Raw genomic sequence first — 20553 nt, 5'->3', positions numbered from 1 at the left:
TGGGATGATTCTTCTGATGTGAAACTGAAAAAGGTATAAACTATTCAAATGGGACACGCTGGCTTACTGCTGTGAACATTTATTTATTTGTTTTTTACTATATCTGTGTTGGGCTCCTGTGATTAATGGCTAATGTGTTCTCCGGAATTGAACTGCAGCTTTCCCAAAGCTCCTTACTTCTAATTTTCTTCTGCTGTGCATTCTCAGTGCTGTTAGTACTAGACTAATTGAAATCTATAAACATGTATCTCTGTATTGTTTTTATGCCAAGGGTAGGGGTGTATGTGTGTTTTAATCAACTAGACTGGAATATAAATAACTGCTTTATTGAACTTATATTTACATTTGCATTTTCCTTTTCCATCAGATATTTTGTCCTGTTGAAATTTACATTAGTCTTTCACACATGATATGCATTTATTTCCCTGTTTTCTGTTGGATTTCAACCCTCTTTTGTTTTGCATTTTAATTAGCTGTTTCATATGAAACTTACCTCTCTAAATGATTGTAAGCTCCTAGAGGACATGGACTGAGAGATTTTAACTCCTTTTTGTTTCTTGTATTAATATCCGGTACACTACTTTATCCAGACTTGATTCTCAAAGAACACTTTTAAGTTTGGGCAAAAAAGAAGACTTTTTTCTCTACAACTGACTCTTTCTGTATGTGATTTTGATGCACACTTCTTATATTTTGGTCTCATGGTAAATAATAAAGTGGTATTTACCTTGATACACAAGGGGAGGATTTTCACTTCTGTTATTTCCCTTTTTTACTTTGTTTCTTCTCTACATCTTCTTTCCAAATACTCCAGATATTTGGGTGATTTATTAATGAAAAAGGTCTTCCCATTTCAAATTTCACTGATGTCCTCTATATTAAAATGAAAAGCTGAAATGCAGCAAGTTTAAGAAGAGCCAGAAGAAAATGTCTCACCCCAGCCTCATCCAGGAGCTCATTATAAGAAGGGTGAGCCCATGACCCATACAGGGAAATCATTTGTCCTGTGGACCTCCTTCCTTTTCGAGAATTGTTTTTAACTATCTTGGCATTGCACTTCTTAACCATAATCCATTTGCTAGATGTAGAAACAGCTTCATTATCTATAACCTGTTTTAAAAGGACTACACCACCATTACTAAATAAGGTAGAAAAGTGAGATAACCAGTTAAAATCCCAGCGAAGAATTAGTACTATTTGGGTACAGGTTTACTCATTCCTTTAATCTGCTTTAACACTGCTATGTGAAACCTAATTGATATTTTTCTGCAGAGTTGATGAAAATTTACACTTTTGATATTGCCAGAAATAATTGTATTCCCTTTTCTTTTTTAAAAAATGATAGAAGTGAAAAAGACAGCATTTTTTTTTTTTTTTCCTTTCTGACATTCTCTCTACAGTCTTAAAATTTCCTTACAACCCAGTTGTCCAGTGTGGAAAGAAGTCTCTGCCAGACTTTTTAACCTCTCCTTTCTATCATTTTAGATTAAGTGGTATTTATAAACGTTATTTGTGGATGTTTAATGATGTTTCAGACTCACCCAAGATCGTTTGAGACAGTACTGAGCTTGGGTGAAGCTGTAGTTCTACTGTTTTTCAAGTTGATTACCTAATCATCTCTTACATTTAGAGCATACAGAGAAGGAAGCCCGAAGAAACATTGGTGGATATATGGAATTGTTGTGCTCAAGCCCACACACCTCAGCTCAAGGAAAGACTCTGACCACAGTTGGGAAATGGCATTAGGAACCACTGATGGCCTAAGTGGAAAGGGTGACATAGGAAAAACAGAAAGTTAGAATTGGAAAGCAGGAAAGACTGAAGCTGTTAATACACTTAAGTGGAAGTTAGAGGTTAAATGGTATTCTACTTAAAAATCAGACCGGAAGCTAATAGATTTTAATTGATTTTCTAAAGAAATGACTTTCAAAATTTCTGGTACCCTAAGTGGTTTGTCTTTGGTCTTCTGTTATTCCTTTGGCCAACATAGTGCATAATGCATATATGATATCTCTTTGGGAGGTTTTATTTTATTTTAAACTTGATTTCCCGTTAAAATCACTTCACAGGAGAACTAAGTTTTTGCTCTGTTGCACTATTTCTAGCCTATATTTTGTCAAAATATTATTGGAGCAGCTTTGGAATTTTGAGTCTTATGATAACTAGTATTTGTGTAAAAGTGAAAGTGTTAGCGGTTCATTTGTGTCCGACTCTTTGCTTCCCCCTTAACTGTAGCTCACCAGGCTCCTCTGTCTATGAAATTCTCCATGGCAGAATACCAGAGTGGGTAGCCATTCCCTTCTTCAGGGGATCTTCCTGGCCCAGGGATCCCTGACCCAGGGAAGCTATGTATTATCCCCATTTTTAATTTCTAAGAACAGTTCACAGAAATTGAGTCACTTGCTGAAGCTCACACAAGTAGTAATGGCAGATTCAGCCTCTGGAACCAAGAGTTTAAATCTCCACCCTATTTTTTTTCTTCTGCAATATGCTAAGGCAGTGTGTTGGGTGTTTGTATCTATGATTTCTAATTATGAAAATTCATCGATCATAAATAAGCATGAATTTGTTTTTACACAGTTACTGCCATCGTTAAGAAAAGATATGTAATGGAATTATGGAGAGTAGCAGAATGAATTCAAAACTAGTATGCTATGCATGTAAAGTTAACTCAAACTCTCTGTGCCTGCAGCCTGCATCTGATTTACTACAGAGATCTGCCAGTTTTACCTTTGTTGCTTTCTCTTGTAGCTCCTTTCCCAGGACCTGGATAATTCAATCCAGTTGTAAGTTTAATTATAAGTGGATTTATGGAATACATCTGCAGTCTAAGCACTATGTGCAATTCACATGTATAGTGTACACCATATGCAGTACTGTGCTGTCTGAGGTAGGCAGGGCCCCCGGAGGTGTCTCTGTCCTAATGCCCAGAACCCATGAGTATCTGTTGCATAGCAGATTTAATTAAGCGAGAGACTTTAAAATGAAGAGATTGTCTTGCGTTTTTTGGGTGGGCTACATGTAAACATAAGGATCCTTATACATGAAAGAGGAAAGCAGGAGAGTCAGGGTTAGAGAGAGAGTATGAGAAAGTGTCAACTGGCCAATGTGTCATTTGAAAATAAGCCATAGAATGTAGACAGCTTCCGGGAGCTAGAAAAGGCATGTCTCCAGAAGGAGCACCGCCCTGCTCACAGCTTACCAGTGAGCCCACTTCAGACTTCTCACCTCCAGAACTGTACGATAAATCTGTCTTGTTTGAATTCGCTGTTTGAGGTGATTTGTTTTGGCAGCGATAGGACATTGATACACTGTCTCTTACTCTATTTTAAACTTTTAAAGTGATGATGGTTTTCTCAAGTTTCATACTAGCTTGACTTTTAAGATTCTGTAGGACGAGTAAAACATGGCAATGTATAACTTATATCTTGTAAACTGGAATACTGCCATTGTTTTATTACATATACAAAAGTATAATTATACTATATACTAAGGTATATAGGGAGAATGTTGTTATCTTTGACTATCATAGGGATTCATTCTGGAGAGATGAGTGTAGTTCTCCTGGACTCCACCAGGGGCAGGTTGGCCCCCTGAGTCACCCATGAAATCTGATCCTCAGATACTATAGTTTCAACTCAGTTTTATCCCTTGTTAAGTTGTGTGTGCTTCGATATGTTTCTTCATGTCTTAGTCTTTATTTACCCCTTTATAAAATGCATATGAAATTAGTTTTGTAGGGTCAGTGTAGGAAAACTATATAAACTATAAAAAATTTTAAGTCTAGTTATGGAATATAGTTAAGCATTCAAAGGATAACTGTTCAGTTCAGTCCCTCAATAGTGTCCGACTCTTTGACACCCCGTGGACTGCAGCACGCCAGGCTTCCCTGTCCAAAACCAACTTCTGAAGCTTGCTCAAACTCATGTCCATCGAGTTGGTGATGCCATCCAACCATCTCGTCCTCTGTTGTCCCCTTCTCCTCCTGTCTTCATTCTTTCCCAGCATCAGGGTCTTTTCCAATGAGTCAGTTCTTACCATCAGGTGGCCAAAGTATTGGAGTTTCAGCTTCAGCATCAGTCCTTCCAATGAATCTTCAGGACTGATTTCCTTTAGGATTGACTGGTTTGATCTCCCTGCCATCCAAGGGACTCTCAAGAGTCTTCTCCAACACCACAGTTCAAAAGCATCAGTTCTTCAGTGCTCAGCTTTTGTTATAATCCAACTCTCACATCCATACATGACTACGGGAAAAACCATAGCTTTGACTAGTCAGACCTTTGTTGGCAAAGTAATGTCTCTGCTTTTTTAATGTGCTGTCTAGGTTGGTCATAGCTTTTCCTCCAAGGAGCAAGCATCTTTTAATTTCATGCCTGCAGTAACCATCTGCACCGATATTGGAGCTGAAAAAAATAAAGTGTGTCACTGTTTCCATTGTTTCCCCATCTATTTGCCATGAAGGATGGGACCAGATGCCATGATCTTAGTTTTCTGAATGTTTAACCTCTTTCACTCTCCTCTTTCACTTTCATGAAGAGGCTCTTAGTTCTTCTTCACTTTCTGCCATAAGGGTGCTGTCATCTGTGTATCTGAGGTTATTGATATTTCTTCCAGCAATCTTGATTCCAGGTTGTGCTTCATCTAGCCCAGCATTTTGCATTATGTACTCTGCTTATAAGTTAGATAAGCAGGGTCACAATATACAGCCTTGACTTCTTCCCTGATTTGCAACCAGTCTGTTGTTCCATATCCGGTTCTAACTGTTGCTTCCTGACCTGCATACAAATTTCTCAGGAGGCAGGTCAGGTGGTCTGGTATTCCCATCTCTTTCAGAATTTTCCACAGTTTGTTGTGATCCACACAGTCAAAGGCTTTGGCATAGTCAATAAAGCAGAAGTAGATGTTTTTCTGGAACTCTCTTGCTTTTTTGATGATCCAACGGATGTTGGCAATTTGATCTCTGGTTCCTCTGCCTTTTTAAAATCCAGATTGAACATCTGGAAGTTCATGGTTCATGTACCATTGAAGCCTGGCTTGGAGAATTTTGAGCATTACTTTACTAGCATGTGAGATGAGTGCAATTGTGTGGTAGTTTGAGCATTCTTTGGCATTGCCTTTCTTTAGGATTGGAGTGAAAGTGACCTTTTCCAGTCCTGTGGCCATTGCTGAGTTCTCCAAATTTGCTGGCATATTGAGTGCAGCACTTTCATGGCATCATCTTTCAAGATTTGAAATGGCTCAACTTGAATTCCATCACCTCAACTAGCTTTGTTCATAGTGATGCTTTCTAAGACCCACTTGACTTTGCATTCCAGGATGTCTGTCTCTAGGTGAGTGATCAAACCATCATGGTTATCTGGTTTTCTATCGTGGTTTTTTATATAGTTCTTCTGTTCTTGTCACCTCTTCTTAGTATCTTCTACTTCTGTTAGATCCGTGCCATTTCTGTCCTTTATTGCATCCATCATTGCATGAAATGTTCCCTCGGTATCTCTAATTTTCTTGGAGAGATCTCTACTCTTTCCCATTTTGTTGTTTTCCTCTATTTCTTTGCATTGATCACTAAAGAAGGCTTTCTTATCTCTTCTTGCTATTCTTAGGAACTCTGCATTCAGATGGATATATCTTTCCTTTTCTCCTTTGCCTTTCCCTTCTCTTCTTTTCACAGCTATTTGTAAGGCCTCCTCAGACAAATGTTTTGCCTTTTTGCATTTATTTTTCTTGGGGATGGTCTTAATCACTGCTTCCCGTACAATGTAACAAACTTCCGTCCATAGTTCTTCAGGCACTCTCTCTATCAGATCTAATCCCTTGAATCTATTTGTCATTTCCACTGTATAATTGTAAGCGATTTGATTTAGGTCATACCAGAATGGCCTAGTGGTTTTCCCTACTTTCTTCAATTTCAGTCTGAATTTGGCAATAAGTACCTCATGATCTGAGCCATAGTCAGCTCCCAGTCTTGTTTTTGCTGACTGTATATAGCTTCTCCATCTTTGACTGCAAAGAATATAATCAATCTGATATCAGTATTGACCATCTGGTGATGTCCATGTGTAGATTCTTCTCTTGTGTTGTTGGAATAAGGTGTTTGCTATGACTACTGCATTCTCTGAACCCAATGAACAATGTGAAAAGGCAAAAAAATATGACACTGAAAGATGAACTTCCCAGGTTAACTGATAACAACAATAGTAAGATTTTGATAGTGTTGTTAGTGCAATAACTACCTGTGTGTTTTGATTTAAAAATTAAATATTTAAAATATTGAAATATCAAACTGTTTTATAGTACATTTTAATTTTTTAAAAATCCTTTTAAAATTAGTTTAACAGTCATTACATTGTTTAAGTTTTATAGGAAGATTTTTTTATGACAAAGTATTTAGATTAATATTATTTGGGGAATGAAAATACCAATATGACTTATTTTAAAATGCGAATTCTTTTATCAAGACTTTTTGTTTGATAAACCAAGAAGCATTCAGGGTTCTAATGTGATTTTGGACTGAAGACTGACTTGCATAGTGAACTCGTGACCTAAAACCAGGCAGTCCTGAAGCCCAGATCGCTTTCCGAGCACACTCTGTTGCCCTCTAGTGGAGTGCCCAGCTACGCAGAAACCAACTCACAGGAGATGTTTCCTGATACATTTTCATTGTATTTCTAGCACAACTCAGAGACAGAGTCATGGCTAATACAATCAGGGTTTATATTTCAACTAGTGATTGTCATTTTTTCATGGTTACTAACCATACTGATATTTACATACGGTTTTGTAAGTTTTAAGGCTGAAGCAAAATTTTTGGATTTGTAAAACTATTTAGACTTCTTTCCATCTTCCTATTCACTGGTTGCACGTTTATTTGCTGGTGGTGATAAAGAATAACTTTTTCCATATGTAGTTGAACAATTTATGAGATATATTGTTTTTCTGGGGATAGGGGATGCTAAATTAAGGTATAATCCTTAAAAAAAAAAAAGGTCCTATATTATTTTTGAATTCTAATTTTGTCTATAAGAATCCATTTCAAAGAGAAACACCTATTTTAAGCCCTGGACTTTTAAGAAGTCAGAATGTGGTTTTGGGAGGTTGTTTTTCTTTGATTCAGCTGTTGTGGATGTTTTGAAAGTGCATTCGCGAGGAAGTTTGGAGAATGTTTCAGAAATAAGTGCAGAAGCCCGAAGGGATTATCTTGACCAAAAAATTTCATCTTAATCTTTTAAAGAATGCTCTCTGCTTATAGAATTATAAAGTTACAGAATCATAGAAATAGAAGAGACCTCAACAATCATGTACCTTAACTCCATCATCTTCCAGAGGAGAAGTATGTGAACCAAGGATAGTTTACAGGCTCCATATTTCCAGCTTATTTCTTTCCTGAGTCCATTTTTGCATTTCCTCTCTGGGATCCTGATAATATCTGGTGTGGATCAAAACTGCTGAATTTCCCACTCCAAATTGGTTGCCTCCACCGACTTCCTTATTCCTGTCAGCAGGAGTATTTTCCATTCTTTCTTCCAGGCTTGTACTTGTATTGCAGTTATTTTAAAAATATTTAATCCAGTTTATTATTTGAACCTAGTTTATGTATCTGTTCCCCTCTTTCCATTTCTACAGCTTTTAAATTTAAATCTAAAATAAAATGCAGGGTTAACTTAGTTGATGAGGAATTGGTAGTCTTGTCTCTGTGTTCTTTGCCTCGGATGCTCTGAGGCACAGAGTGACTGCAAGCTTGCATTCTGCACAGGAAGAGTCAGTTCATCTCTTGGCTCTGCTGGCTCTTTTGGCTCTGGGCAACTTTCTTACCCTTCTTGTCCATAGTTTTCTTATGGACATCTGGAGCTAAAAATAAGTGCTAATTTTACAAGTTAGTATATGAAGTGTTTAGGACAGTACCTGGCTTGTGGTGAGTCATCAGTAAGTGTTATTATCATTAACCTACTACTATTATTAAGGTAGATTATCTTATTCCCAAAGTATCGCCTAAGTGGTGCCATTCCTTTCAGTGTATACAAAATAAAGGTTCAAGCTCATGGCCATACATTTTATTTAGAGAGCTCAGAGCGTCTCCAAACTATTTTTCTCAAACTCAGCCTTCTCCAACCTCACAAAGAATGAAAGGACCATAGTGACTGTTCTCTCCAGCTCCACGGGCTTTTTTGCTCCGTGGCTTGCTTGACATTTCACGTGTCTGGAATGTACTTGTCCCTACTTCCTGCTTATCCAGGATTCATTCAGTATATTACAGAATGAAAGCTCCATGAAGAAAGGGTCTTTGTTCACTGCTGTGTGCCAGGTGCCTGGCATTTCATAACTGCTGAGGTGGTTGTGGAGGAGAATGGAATGAGTGAGTGAATAAGTTTATGTATGTGAGTTTTCTGGTCTTGAGCAAACCATTTAACTACTCTAAATGCTAGTTTTTTTTTTCCTTGATAAAATGAATGATTAATGATAATGTTTTCACAGTGTCTTTGGGAAGACTGAGAAATTTTATATCAAAATACAGTGGAAATTAGGAAGTACTTTATACATGCAAATAATGTGTATTCCTGCTGCTCAATTCTTTGCTATCTTTCAAGATCCAGGTCAGATTGTATTTTTTTCTACTTTGTTTTCAGACCATCATAATCCTGAATAAATTCTCTCTCACTCTGTAACTTTGTAGAAATCATTTAAGTAGTCTTTTAAAAATATATTATTGCTTAATAACACTTATCAACTGCCTTATTCAAATCCTGAATTTTATTATGGTTTAACTTCTTAAGTCTTAGTTTTGTCTCTCCAAATGTCTTGTGTACTCCTTTAGGATTGGGATAGTCTTTTCAAATATCTAACATCTGAGCTTCTTAGCTGTGGCTTGGTCTCAGTTAGTGATAGTTATAACTGGAACTGAAGGTTTAATTGTCCATCTTTTTTCTTCCACTGAACTATGTTGTGTCTTTTAAATTTTCTATCATGATGCAGTTTGTAGGCATGTTCCAATCTCAGAGGAGCACTTTGGAATCAATGCCGTTGTGACCTTACTATGGCAAAGATAAATGGTTTTGGGAGACAGTAATATAAAGCAAAGAAATCCAGGTGATGCCTGTATGCAATACATTCTCCCTGATGCCTTCTGCAATTTACTTAGTTGGCAGTGATAATATGTGTGAGTGGGAGTGAATGAGAGAGAATCTGTGCACAGATGTGTGTGTGTGTGTGGGGGGGGGCATATACACTTGTCCTGAGCATGCTTGTGCACATCTGTGATACAAAGGTTTCACTGGGAGTTGGAAAGAAATGGTCAAACTTGATAGTGCTGTTAGTTTAGCTAGGCATTTGAGTATAGTCAACAGTAAAACATAAGAAAATTTTTGACATATATGTAAAAGTTCAAGTTTGTTTGGAGGGAAAAAGGCAATGAAACTAGAGATTATAATAATCTTTACTTAGAGCTAAAATGTAATTCTAAAAGAAAAAAAATCAGCATTTCCTCCTTTATAAGCCTGCCTTTGCTGCTGCTGCTAAGTCGCTTCAGTCATGTCCGATTCCGTGCGACCCCATAGACGGCAGCCCACCTGGCACCCCCACCCCCGGGGTTCTCCAGGCAAGAATAGTGGAGTGGGTTGCCATTTCCTTCTCCAGTGCTTGAAAGTGAAAAGTGAAAGTGAGGTCGCTTAGTCATCTCTGACTCTTAGCGAGCCCATGGACTGCAGCCTACCAGGCTCCTCCGTCCATGGGATTTTCCAGGCAAGAGTACTGGAGTGGGTTGCCATTGCCTTCTCCGAAGCATGCCTTTAACCATATGTTATTGGACCAATGTTCTCTCTTGCAATAGGTTATTTTGAGGCTATTTGTATAGGTATATCTATGCCCAAGAGTTATGTGACCATCATTAGGATTTTAAAAATACATCTATTTTGATTTATATAATGTATAAATGGCAATTTCATTAAGGTACCTGAAATTACACGCATACAAAGCAACTTAAGTTATAAAACATCCTCTTTCAAAATGTAAATACCTCTGGGTGCTAGTTGAGCACCACATTGTTAATAGGTAAGTTTGTATAGATTTAATCAGATTGTGGTTTCCCACCCGCCCACCCCAATATCTAGCTGAGATCAGCTTTACTCAAGGAATATTCTGGAGTGTTATGTGGGTGAGCACTGGGCTTTAGCCATTTGAGTTCAGGTTTTTCATTTTATTACTCTAACCTCTTTCAGCCTCACTTTTCTCAGTTTAAAAATCACCTGCTACTGCCCCACCAACCATACGGGATTGGTAGATTAGTAGGAGGATCAAATGCAGGTAAGTACCTGGTAACACTCTGAAATATTAATATGTTGTACCGAGCAAATATAGAACTTTTGCCCTTATTCCCTGTAGCAGGGAGGCATTTAAGCAGATGTTTACTTGTAGTCCGGGAGGGCCTTGCCATCATGTAAGAACAGTGAACCAGAGGAGAGGAATGTGAGAGAAGTTTGGAAGGAGGAGGCTGGTTATGTGGACAGAGAGCAGTGTTCACTTCTTGTCCTCCAGAAAGGTGTTCAGAGAGGGAGAAGGGACCTCTTTAACTGGCAAAGAGGATACAGGGGAGAATTAGAGGAAGGAGGATGGAAAGGAGGAAGATAGAATTTACCCTTAGAAATTTAGTGAGTACAAAGAAAGGTACCAGAGCTTCCGGGAATACACAAGGAAGGCATAAACCACAGTACAATGACAGCTTCCCAGCGCTTTTACGGTTCTGGAACTTTGATAACATTTGTGTGTATGTGTTTGCTGCTTAGTTCTCAATGATTAACAGTAGATTGCTTAAAATGAAAAGGAGCTGGAGCCTCCTTTGAAGGAGGTGGGGTGTCTCTTTTAGGATAAGGGAGATCTCAAGAAATAAGCTAAAATTATGGAAAGAAAAGCACCTGAATACATGGAATCCCACGATTTAAGAAAGAAAATGAAACAGGCCAGCCGGGAGATATTCTCAGTGCTGTCCAGTGACCCATGAAGCTTCAGCTTCACTGGGAGATGCTATCTATTCAGCCATTTCATGGGAGTAGCTCTGTATCAGACTGTTAATCTTGTATGATGTTTGCTGTTTTTCAATTCTGGTTCTTCCATTTCCAGGACCTCACATTCACTGTATATTATTAATTAGCTATATTGTAAATGGGCTGCTCTTGAAATCACATTCACGTTTATAACACTTCTGAGGTACTTGTTCCAAATTCCATTTGTATTTATAGACGACTTAACATCTGCAGATGAATTTTTAGTAAATAAGAATATTTAATTTCTTTAAACTTTTTAAATTGTAGCTTTTTAAAGTCCTCTAAGTATATAATTTTCTGTTTAAAGATAAAATGTACATCCCCACCATGAATATTGAAGCTTAAAGAATTTTGGCAGGATTACTGAACTTTATATTTGCTGCTTTAACTTTTTAAGTTCTCTTTTTAGCTTCCCTTCTTTTGATGTTATGAATCAATTTTGAAGGATCAAGTGACATTTCCTTAGCAATAAAGAAGAAAGCCTCCTTGTGCAGACTTTAATCAGAGGAGCAAAATAGCACAGAAGCCTGTTCATATTTAATATCTTTATTAATCTCAATTCAAAATCCGTTACAAGTGAAACAGGTATTTACATAATACTTAACCATAAGCAGACCGAGAGACTGCAAAATAACATGATTCGAGATGTTTCTCATAGCTCACCAATCTGAAATATGCAGCTATATATAGACAAAAAGTTGAATCTAATAGTTTATAATTGATAACAGGGTGGAAACTTTTCTAGATGGCTAGCTGAGGGTAGCCACTGTATCTGTTCGAAATGAACCTAATGTGGTCCTTTAAATACAAATTTTACAAAGCTCTGGGATAACTTATTGGAATTACCTAATGTTGCTAATAATGCTGAACCTGGATGCTCTTTGGGCTTCATGGTGGCCAGATGGTAAAAGAATCCTCCTGCAATGCAGGCAACCCAGGTTCAATCCCTGGGTCAGGAAGATCCCCTGGAGAAGGAAATGGTAACCCACTCCAGTATTCTTGCCTGAAGAGTCCCATGGACGGAGAATGCCATGGAGAGGGGATCCTGGCAGGATACAGTCCGTGGGGTCACAAAGAGTCAGACACCACTAAGGGATTAACACTTTTACTGTTTTGGATGCTATTGAGAAGACTGAAGGGAGTCTGCTAACTGTCTTCAGCTATCTGGGAGATCATAGAAAAGAAGGACTAAATTCGTTTATTGCTGTTCCAAGAAGCTGGGCCAATGAGGTTTTAAGGAATTACATTTCAGCTCAATATAACGAATGGCTCTTCAATAAAGTACATACTGCTTTATAAAGCATGAACTTGAGTTATTGAGACTATCTAAGCAAGAGTTGCACAAACATTTGCCAGGAACTATTCTTTTAGGTTTGGAGTTTAATTAGACCCTGTACAGGCCAACTATGAGCCAAAGAGGCATGCATTTCAATCTGGAAATATGAGGTAGGCCCATGTAGCTGATTACTGTGCAGTGTTGTCTGCTTACCCAATATCCATTCCCACTAGGGGAACTCCAGTTTTGTTCAGGTATCTCTCTCCCTCATGGTTCATTCCATGTGACCACCCCGTCAAAGGGTAAGTCTGGGTGGGCCTTTATCTGTCTGCCGGTGACTTTAGTCCAAACCTGCAGGTGGTTGATTCCAGGACCCACCACAGATGTCAAACTACACTATTTCTCAAGTCCTTTAGTTGGGCCTCCATATCTACCGTTTCATTTCTAAGGATTCAACTAATTGTCGATTGTGTAGTTCACTGTATGTTTACATGAGGTGGGGGTTGTAAGTGGATCAGCACAATTCAAGCTCTTGTTCTTCAAAGGTCAACTATACTTTGAGGATGGTGATATGATTCTGTTTGTGCCAAAGATGCTCATGGAGAGGTATGCTGATGCCTTCTGGGAAAGCTCTTTGTATCTCCTGGGAGAGGTTTCTCTGAATTCCGTTCTATTCTGAGGCTTGGAACTCCTGCATCTTCCAGCTTCCAGCATGAGGTGCAAACTATCATGGAAGGAGAACCAGCACCCTGGGGACTTCAAGGACATGGCCTCTGAGCCAGTGGATTTAGTGAACATTGAAGTCCATCCTAATTGGGACATCCAATTACACATGAACCGTTTATTACTTTATATGTAAGCCTGTTTCAGTTGTATGTTTTTGTGACTCACAGATTGAAGTTTCCCAATTGTCACCCACAATGATAGGAGTTGGGCTCCATGTTTCCACTGTTCTCATTCCCACTTGGTTGGGGTATATTTGTTCTTTCCTCTTTTATTTCTATATGTGAGGTTGGCCAAAAGGTTCATTTGAGTTTTTCTGGTAAGTGTTGCAGACAACTCCAAACAAACTTTTGGGCCAACCCAATATCTTATATTAGAAAAGCTTTCTTAATTTAGTTTATAGGTCTCCTAAGTTGTTTGCTTCCTTCTTTTTAGATATTTTTCAATTGTTGGTGAAAGAGTTAAGCCCCTAAGGTTAAAATGCATATTTCAGTTAGTTGGTTTGCATGACTTTGATTCAGTAGGCAAGATTAATTGGGAATTTTTCCATTTGGTGAGAATTACATCTCAATTTAAATTCTTTATTATCCTATGAATTACATGGCAAATAGATGGGGAAACAATGGAAACAGTGATAGACTTTATTTTCTTGGGTTACAAAATCACTGCAGATGGTGACTGCAGCTATGAAATGAAAAGATGCTTGCTTCTTGGAAGAAAGCTATGACCAACCTAGATAGCATATTAAAAAGCAGAGACATTACTTTGCTGACAAAGGTCCATATAGACAAAGCTATGGTTTTCCCAGTAGTCATGTATGGATGTGAGAGTTGGACCATAAAGAAAGCTGGGCACTAAAGAACTGATGCTTTTGAACTGTGGTGTTGGAGAAGACACTTGAGAGTCCTTTGGACTGCAGGGAGATCAAACCAGTCAATCCTAAAGGAAAACAGTCCTAAGTTTTCATTGGAAGGACTGACACTGAAGCTTCAATACTTTGGCTCCCTCATGAGAAGAACTGATTCATTGGAAACGACCCTGATGCTGGGAAAGATTAAAGGCGGGAGGAGAAGGGGAGGACAAAGGATGAGATGGTTGGATGGCATCACTGACTCGATGGACATGAGTTTGAGCAAGCTCCAGGAGTTGGTGATGGGCAGGGAAGCCTGGCGTGCTGCAGTCCATGGGGTTGCAGAGTCGGACAGAACTGAGCGACTGAACTGAGCTGTTTGCTTTTTTCCTGGAATGAAATAATTCATGATAGTAAACTATTAGATTTGTGTTTTTTATAAATTTCCACTTTACTAATTTTTTCAGAAGGTAAATACATCTAACTAATATCTTAGGGATAGGGCAATCAAAGAGTTCTGGTTTGAGCTTTCTTTGATTCTTGAAACTTAGGTATTTAAGTAGATTGTGTGTATTATCAAGGAACACAAGGTCTGTCTTTCCCAGAATATTTTCTTGAACTGGTCTTACTAATTTTTATTTTAACAGCATGGAATAAACATTTGGTGCTAATCTTGAAATATTAGGATTTCTCTTTAACAATGCAATATTTATATCAAGAAACTGAAGTGAATACTTAAAGCGTACAGATTAAAGGGCTTCCCTGGTGGCTCAGCTGGCAAAGAATCTGCCTGCAATGTGGGAGACCTGGGTTCAGTCCCTGGGTTGGGAAGATGCCCTAGACAAGGGAATGGCTACCCACTCCAGTTTTCTTGCTTGGAGAATTCCATGGACAGAAGAGCCTGGTGGGCTACAGTCTGTGTGATCACAAAGATTTGGACATGACTGGTCACTGATACTTTCAGTTTTTCATACAGATTAAAAAAACTCAGGCAGGTTAAGAAATTTGCCAGAACTTGGAATGAAGTATAGCAGCTTAAATAATTCTCCAGTGGCATGAGACAATAATGTGGCTAGTACTTGAACTTTCTGTAAGCATTGAAGATGTTTGGTATTTGTCATGGTTTTCTCAAATCATCTGGAGAGAATTGATCTAGTCCTGATGGAAGGTTCTCCTCCTGCTAACCGTTACCCAAGTTATAGAGAGGTACTTTGGTGTAGCAAGGGCAACCCAGAGACTACCAAGGTGCCTGGGCCCCTAAATAGGACAGAATGGGAATTTTTCTTTTTAATCACTAAGGCATTGAGAGTGTTGTGAAATAGTCAATGCATTTTATATCCATGTTATATAAGAACAATGGTCTTTCTATTGACATTTAAATCATGGTCATTCTTAAATAGCTACATGCCAGTTAAAATCAAAGTTCTTTGAGCTAGCTGCAGAACTTGCCCCTTTCCCCAGACTACATGGAATATTTAGGTATATTTAGGAAGATTGAAGGGAAATGGGAGAAGAGGTCCACATAGATGTGTAAGAAAGTTGAGTATGTGCTGGAGGTGGAGGAATGAATGTGCCTGGTTAGAAAAATAATTTGCAGATTCAGTGTGCTGATGACTGGGGGAAAAAAAGAAGTGCTATGATAAGCGTCAAAATAAAACAAGCAACAAAGAATAATATGAATAATAAAGTCATAGGAAAATGATAAAATAATGTTGACATTTCCTTAGGGAGGCCGAGTGTCAAAGGCATAAACACTCAAACTATTTAGATGGCTCTTCCCCAAGTGGAAACTACTATTTAAGGCAGTTAAGTATTTAACTGCAGTGATTGAACATAATGGGCGAAATATTTTGCACTTGACAGAGACTTCAATCTGAGATGTATCTTATGCTCATATATAATGCATTAAAATATGGAATGGTTGGTTGGCCAAGTTTTTATTTTAAACTTTAGTATCTTTTGTGTATATACACACAAACAAAAAATTTATCAAGTTGGCATGTTTCAAGAAAACTTAGACTGAGAACTTGTGTATTTCTTGATACATTGTTATTTTAAATGAATATTCAAATAAAAGTAGGATATTAAACATCCTGAGGTACTGTTCTTTAAAACTTTGCAGTTTATTGGAATTTAGAAACTGAAAATGAACATCATATTTATTGAAATGAATACTTTTGGAAGTCTGTTTCCCGGTAATTTAGTTCAACATATTGCTTAGATTTTTCTAAAACTAAGTATTTTCCTTGTAAATGGGGAAGTGTTTCTTTTATTCAAAAATAAAGTCTCACAGTCTAAATATCATCAAAAGCAAACATAATTTGGGATTTAGAGATTTTTAAAATTTTAGTTGGAACTTTATTTGAAAATTTAATGTTTATACAGTGAAAATAATTATGGTTAGACTATTCTGAGCACCATTTTAACAGTATTATACTTTATATGAAAGAAACAACATAGATTTAAACAATTTGATAGTTTCTCCAAACAAGGAGAGGAATGCAGCCATGGATTGAATTTTTGACACACAATCTTTTATTATGACATCTAGTTGATTAATACTCCAGCCAAATCATTGTTTTAAAATATCTCCTTTCACTGTCCATTAGATCTGGATCTGCAAGCATTCATAAAACCTGGCATGCACTTCGTACTTCTCACCATTTACTTTGGGACAATGCCAGTGTCTTGGTTATAGTGTTTAAAGTATAGTCTAAATGCTTTAAGAATTTGTCTAAGCCAGACAGTTTTTACATGTGACTTTCATGCATGTGAGTGACACACAGATAGTGTCAAGACAAACAGTATTTTAAAAATAAAAGGTGGTGGGATGTAGGAGTTTTGAAGAGGCACATCTGTAGGTTTTTTCCTTTGTTCTAAAGTTACTTAAAGCTATTTACTACCAAAAGTGTTAATACTTGTTAAGTTAAAAATGTTGAGAATACAGTAAAATACAAAGAACATCAAAATCATCTGAAATCACATCAAGTAGAAGGAATCATAATTTTAAAATGGGCATATAAATTTTTGTATACATAATCAAATATAAATGTTAAGTACTTTTCATACAAAATTGGTGCGGTAACATCCTTTTCTTTGACGTCTTAACACATTATTTTTCTAAGTGTTTATTCTTTGAAGAGTGATTTGTAAAATCAGCATGGTTTTCTCTGATTTTGGGGGGGATTTTTAGCATCCTTTTTGCTTTCTGTTTCAGTTTTTGCTATAGTTCTGGTTAGTAATTACTGTAGTTACTGTAGGTAAATTTTAAAAACAAGGTATATTTTAATTATAGAAATTGGAGGCTATGGTAGAAAGATGACGTTGCCCTCCACTGTCACAGAGTCATTCTGTGGCTGAGTCAGGTAAGTTCTTAACCATAGTGATTTAGACACTGAGTTGGTTTTTCCTTGCTCATGGTATTTTTCTAGTGCTCCACTGCATTGTCTTTGCACTAGCTCCTGTAGAAGGTGTTGTGCCATGAATCCTTACCCATTACTTATTGATAGTTTTTGTAAAATACTGTTAAAGAGATGGGATGTGTGGGGAAAGGGGGTAGGCTGGGGAGTCGAAGGAAATGACAACTAATTTTTTCCCGTTACTTTATGCTCTTGCAAAAAAAAAAAAAATAGGTTGTGAATTTCTTTACTTTTATGAAATGTTTTAATTTCTGTAGAGTTTCCATGCATTATTCAAGATTGCAAAATGATTTGAATTTCAGGAGCAGACAGATTTTCTGATGAGGATTTCAAGCTGTGTAATTATGAAACCCATATAGGTTAAAAGTTCAGAACTCGTTAGCTTAATCTTTAAAAAATAACCAGTTTATAAGCATAGATTTCATTTCAGAGGCTACACTGTCAATATCACTTATTGTTTTCGTTTTGGAGATCATGATTTCATACCACATAGCTTGTCTTGTATTGCTGCATAATTTATAGAGAAAATTCATATTTTATGGTAGTAAATTTGATGCCATAAAGTAAGACACATTTCTAGTATTTCTTTAACAATTGCTTGACACCTTAAAAATTTGAGGAAGTTAATAAGTGTCAAATATCCCCAAGGCCCATTGGAACCTGTTACTATGATGTTAGAGCATGCATTCAGGAAATGTAAAATTCCTTCAGATAAAGCATAAATGTTTCAGAGTAAAATGTAAGGAAATTAATGTTCAAGTTAGTTAACTCATAAAGGAGAATTTTTATTGTGGTTAAACATCCGTAACAAAATTTACATTTTAACTGTTTCTGAAGTCTGTAGTTCCTGGCACTAAATATATTTACATGGTTGTACCATCATCACTACTGTCCATCTCCATAACTTTTCATAGTATAAGTTTTTAATTTTAAATATTAGGTTGGCCAAAGGGTTTGTTTGAGTTTTTCCAACCCGAATGCACCTTTTGGCTAACCCAGTAATATAATTCAGGTATCACTGAGAATATATTTGGGCTTGTAGGGATGCTTAGTACCTTTAACGCTTTTGACTTTTCAATTTATGTAAAAATTAATTTTAAGGTTGTTGTTTTTGTTATTTCAGGTAATACACATGACATTCACTGATACAAATGAAATCCTGGCCCATTTTTTGAAATCTTGTCAGGGTCATGCTTATTTTCTTCCTTTGGGAGGCAAGGATATTGAGGGGAAAATTACTTCACATAAAAACAATCTTATGAAGAACCATTCAGAATGATTAAAGATACTATGATCATCAGAGAGTTAAAGATGGAAAGTAAAATATGGTATTTGTGAGATTTTTGACTGGCATGAAGCTTTTAATGCATATTATCTTGCTTTGCTAATCAAGGTGATTGAGATGCACTTGCCTGTTAAATAGAAGTTGCTCTCGGCTTTTAGTTATGAGATTTTACATTTATCTTTTCTTCATTTGAATGCTACATAAACCCTTCCCTTGAATCTGAGGGGGTCACTATTTTTTCTTAGATTACTACTGTTACATTTTGAGAATATATTTTTTCCTAATGCTTAGAGAATGATAACAAAAAAAGAATTTTTTATTGGTTCATTTCATGCTTGGTAAGATTCCAACTGTCAAAACATTATAAAATTTTGAACCTAGAGGCACATTTCATCACCAGAGTACTAATTACTGCAGAGAACTGGAGCGAGTCATTATGTAGTAGTATTTATTAGAGCTGCCCAATTTTAATGTTTTTTGGACCAGAGACACTTAAATAAAAGGTTAAGCTGTTTCGGCACAAAAGTGGGGGGAAAAACTGCACGTGCGTGCAACACTGTCAAATACAATGCAGGAAGTGTGGAATTAATTGAAAATTACTCATCTACTTGCATTGAGAGATTCAACATCTTTCTTTAAGGATGCCCTGAGCATGGCAGTTGCTATTCATTTATTTTCATTATGTTTAGTATTGGGCACCTGTTACAGCTAGGCACTGGTGCTATGAAGAAGATATGAAAGACAAGTGTCTCCCTTCATGGTGCCTATATTCTTGAGCGGGAAGAGAAAGGAGGAGGAGGGCAACAGAATCATGTAGCAATCCATGCATGGTTAGTGTTAGAAAGACCAACATAACAGACAAAGGTTTGGGGCTAAGGGAAAGGGCATTTTAACAAAGTTGGTTAAAGGAGGCTTTTTGGAGGTTATGACATTTGAGAATAGCAGTAAAAGAAAGTCATTTGAAATTTTAGTCATATATAATTTTAACAGTAAGCAAATGGATACCTCTTCTAAGTATGAATAAAGTAACTATATAATAAAAGCAAATAGCTATAGAATAAAATAAGCTATTAAATAAGCAGGTATAATATTCTATTTAATAGATATTTGTTAATATATCCAATGCACTGATTAGAAAGCAGATTGGAGAAGAGGAAAAAAAAATAGTGTGTCTCTTTATTTGGGAAAGTTATAATTTGGTGTAAGTCATGGTAGCTTGCTAAGAGTAGGAGAAATGAGCAGACACAGTGATGAAGTGTGTGGGGAACAGCAGGTTCTCTTTGGCCAAATAGCAGCAAAGTGTGTGACATGGTAATTGTGTAGTTTGTCACTTCCTTTCCTCCTCTCTCTCCTCCCGGTGATGATCTTATTTTCATTCTAATACTCAGTGACCAGTAAGTGTTCAGTAAAAGTTCTTTGCGGGGAATGGATGAGTGAATGAAGACAGACCTTGAGCTTTTTCAAAAGGTACTTTTGAAGCAAAGGAGACAGAGGGTGGCTTGCATCTATTCGAAAGGGTGAAATTTATTTATGCTGCTGCTGCTGCTAAGTCGCTTCAGTCATGTCTGACTCTGTGTGACTCCATAGACGGCAGCTCACCAGGCTCCCCCATCCCTGGGATTCTCCAGGCAAGAACACTGGAGTGGGTTGCCATTTCCTTCTCCAATGCATGAAAGTGAAAAGTGAAAGTGAAGTCGCTCAGTCGTGTCCGACTCTGTGTGACCCCATGGACTGCAGCCTACCAGCCTCCTCCGTCCATGGGATTTTCCAGGCAAGAGTACTGGAGTGGGGTGCCATTGCCTTCTTTGATTTATTTATGAGTAGGGAATAACCCATCAATGTCCGGGAAGGAAACAAAGGACAGTGGAGAGGAAGCAGACCAGTTGCAAATGAAGAGAAAAGTGAGAGAATAAGACTCTAGAAGCATGGATGGAGTGAGGTCACCAGCCCAGACTGGAGTTGACCTAGAA

General features: G+C 37.4%; 1 protein-coding gene across 2 annotated transcripts in view; it reads left to right on the top strand.

The window, feature by feature from the left end:
- The window catches only part of PARD3B (par-3 family cell polarity regulator beta), a 1123128-nt gene that overhangs the window by 165689 nt on the left and 936886 nt on the right, over positions 1-20553 (top strand). The gene's annotated exons all lie outside the window — the stretch shown is intronic.

Source organism: Cervus elaphus, chromosome 8 (assembly GCF_910594005.1).
Source record: "Cervus elaphus chromosome 8, mCerEla1.1, whole genome shotgun sequence".
Classification (NCBI taxonomy): Eukaryota; Metazoa; Chordata; class Mammalia; order Artiodactyla; family Cervidae; genus Cervus; species Cervus elaphus.
This window is presented reverse-complemented; position numbering and strand designations above follow the sequence as displayed.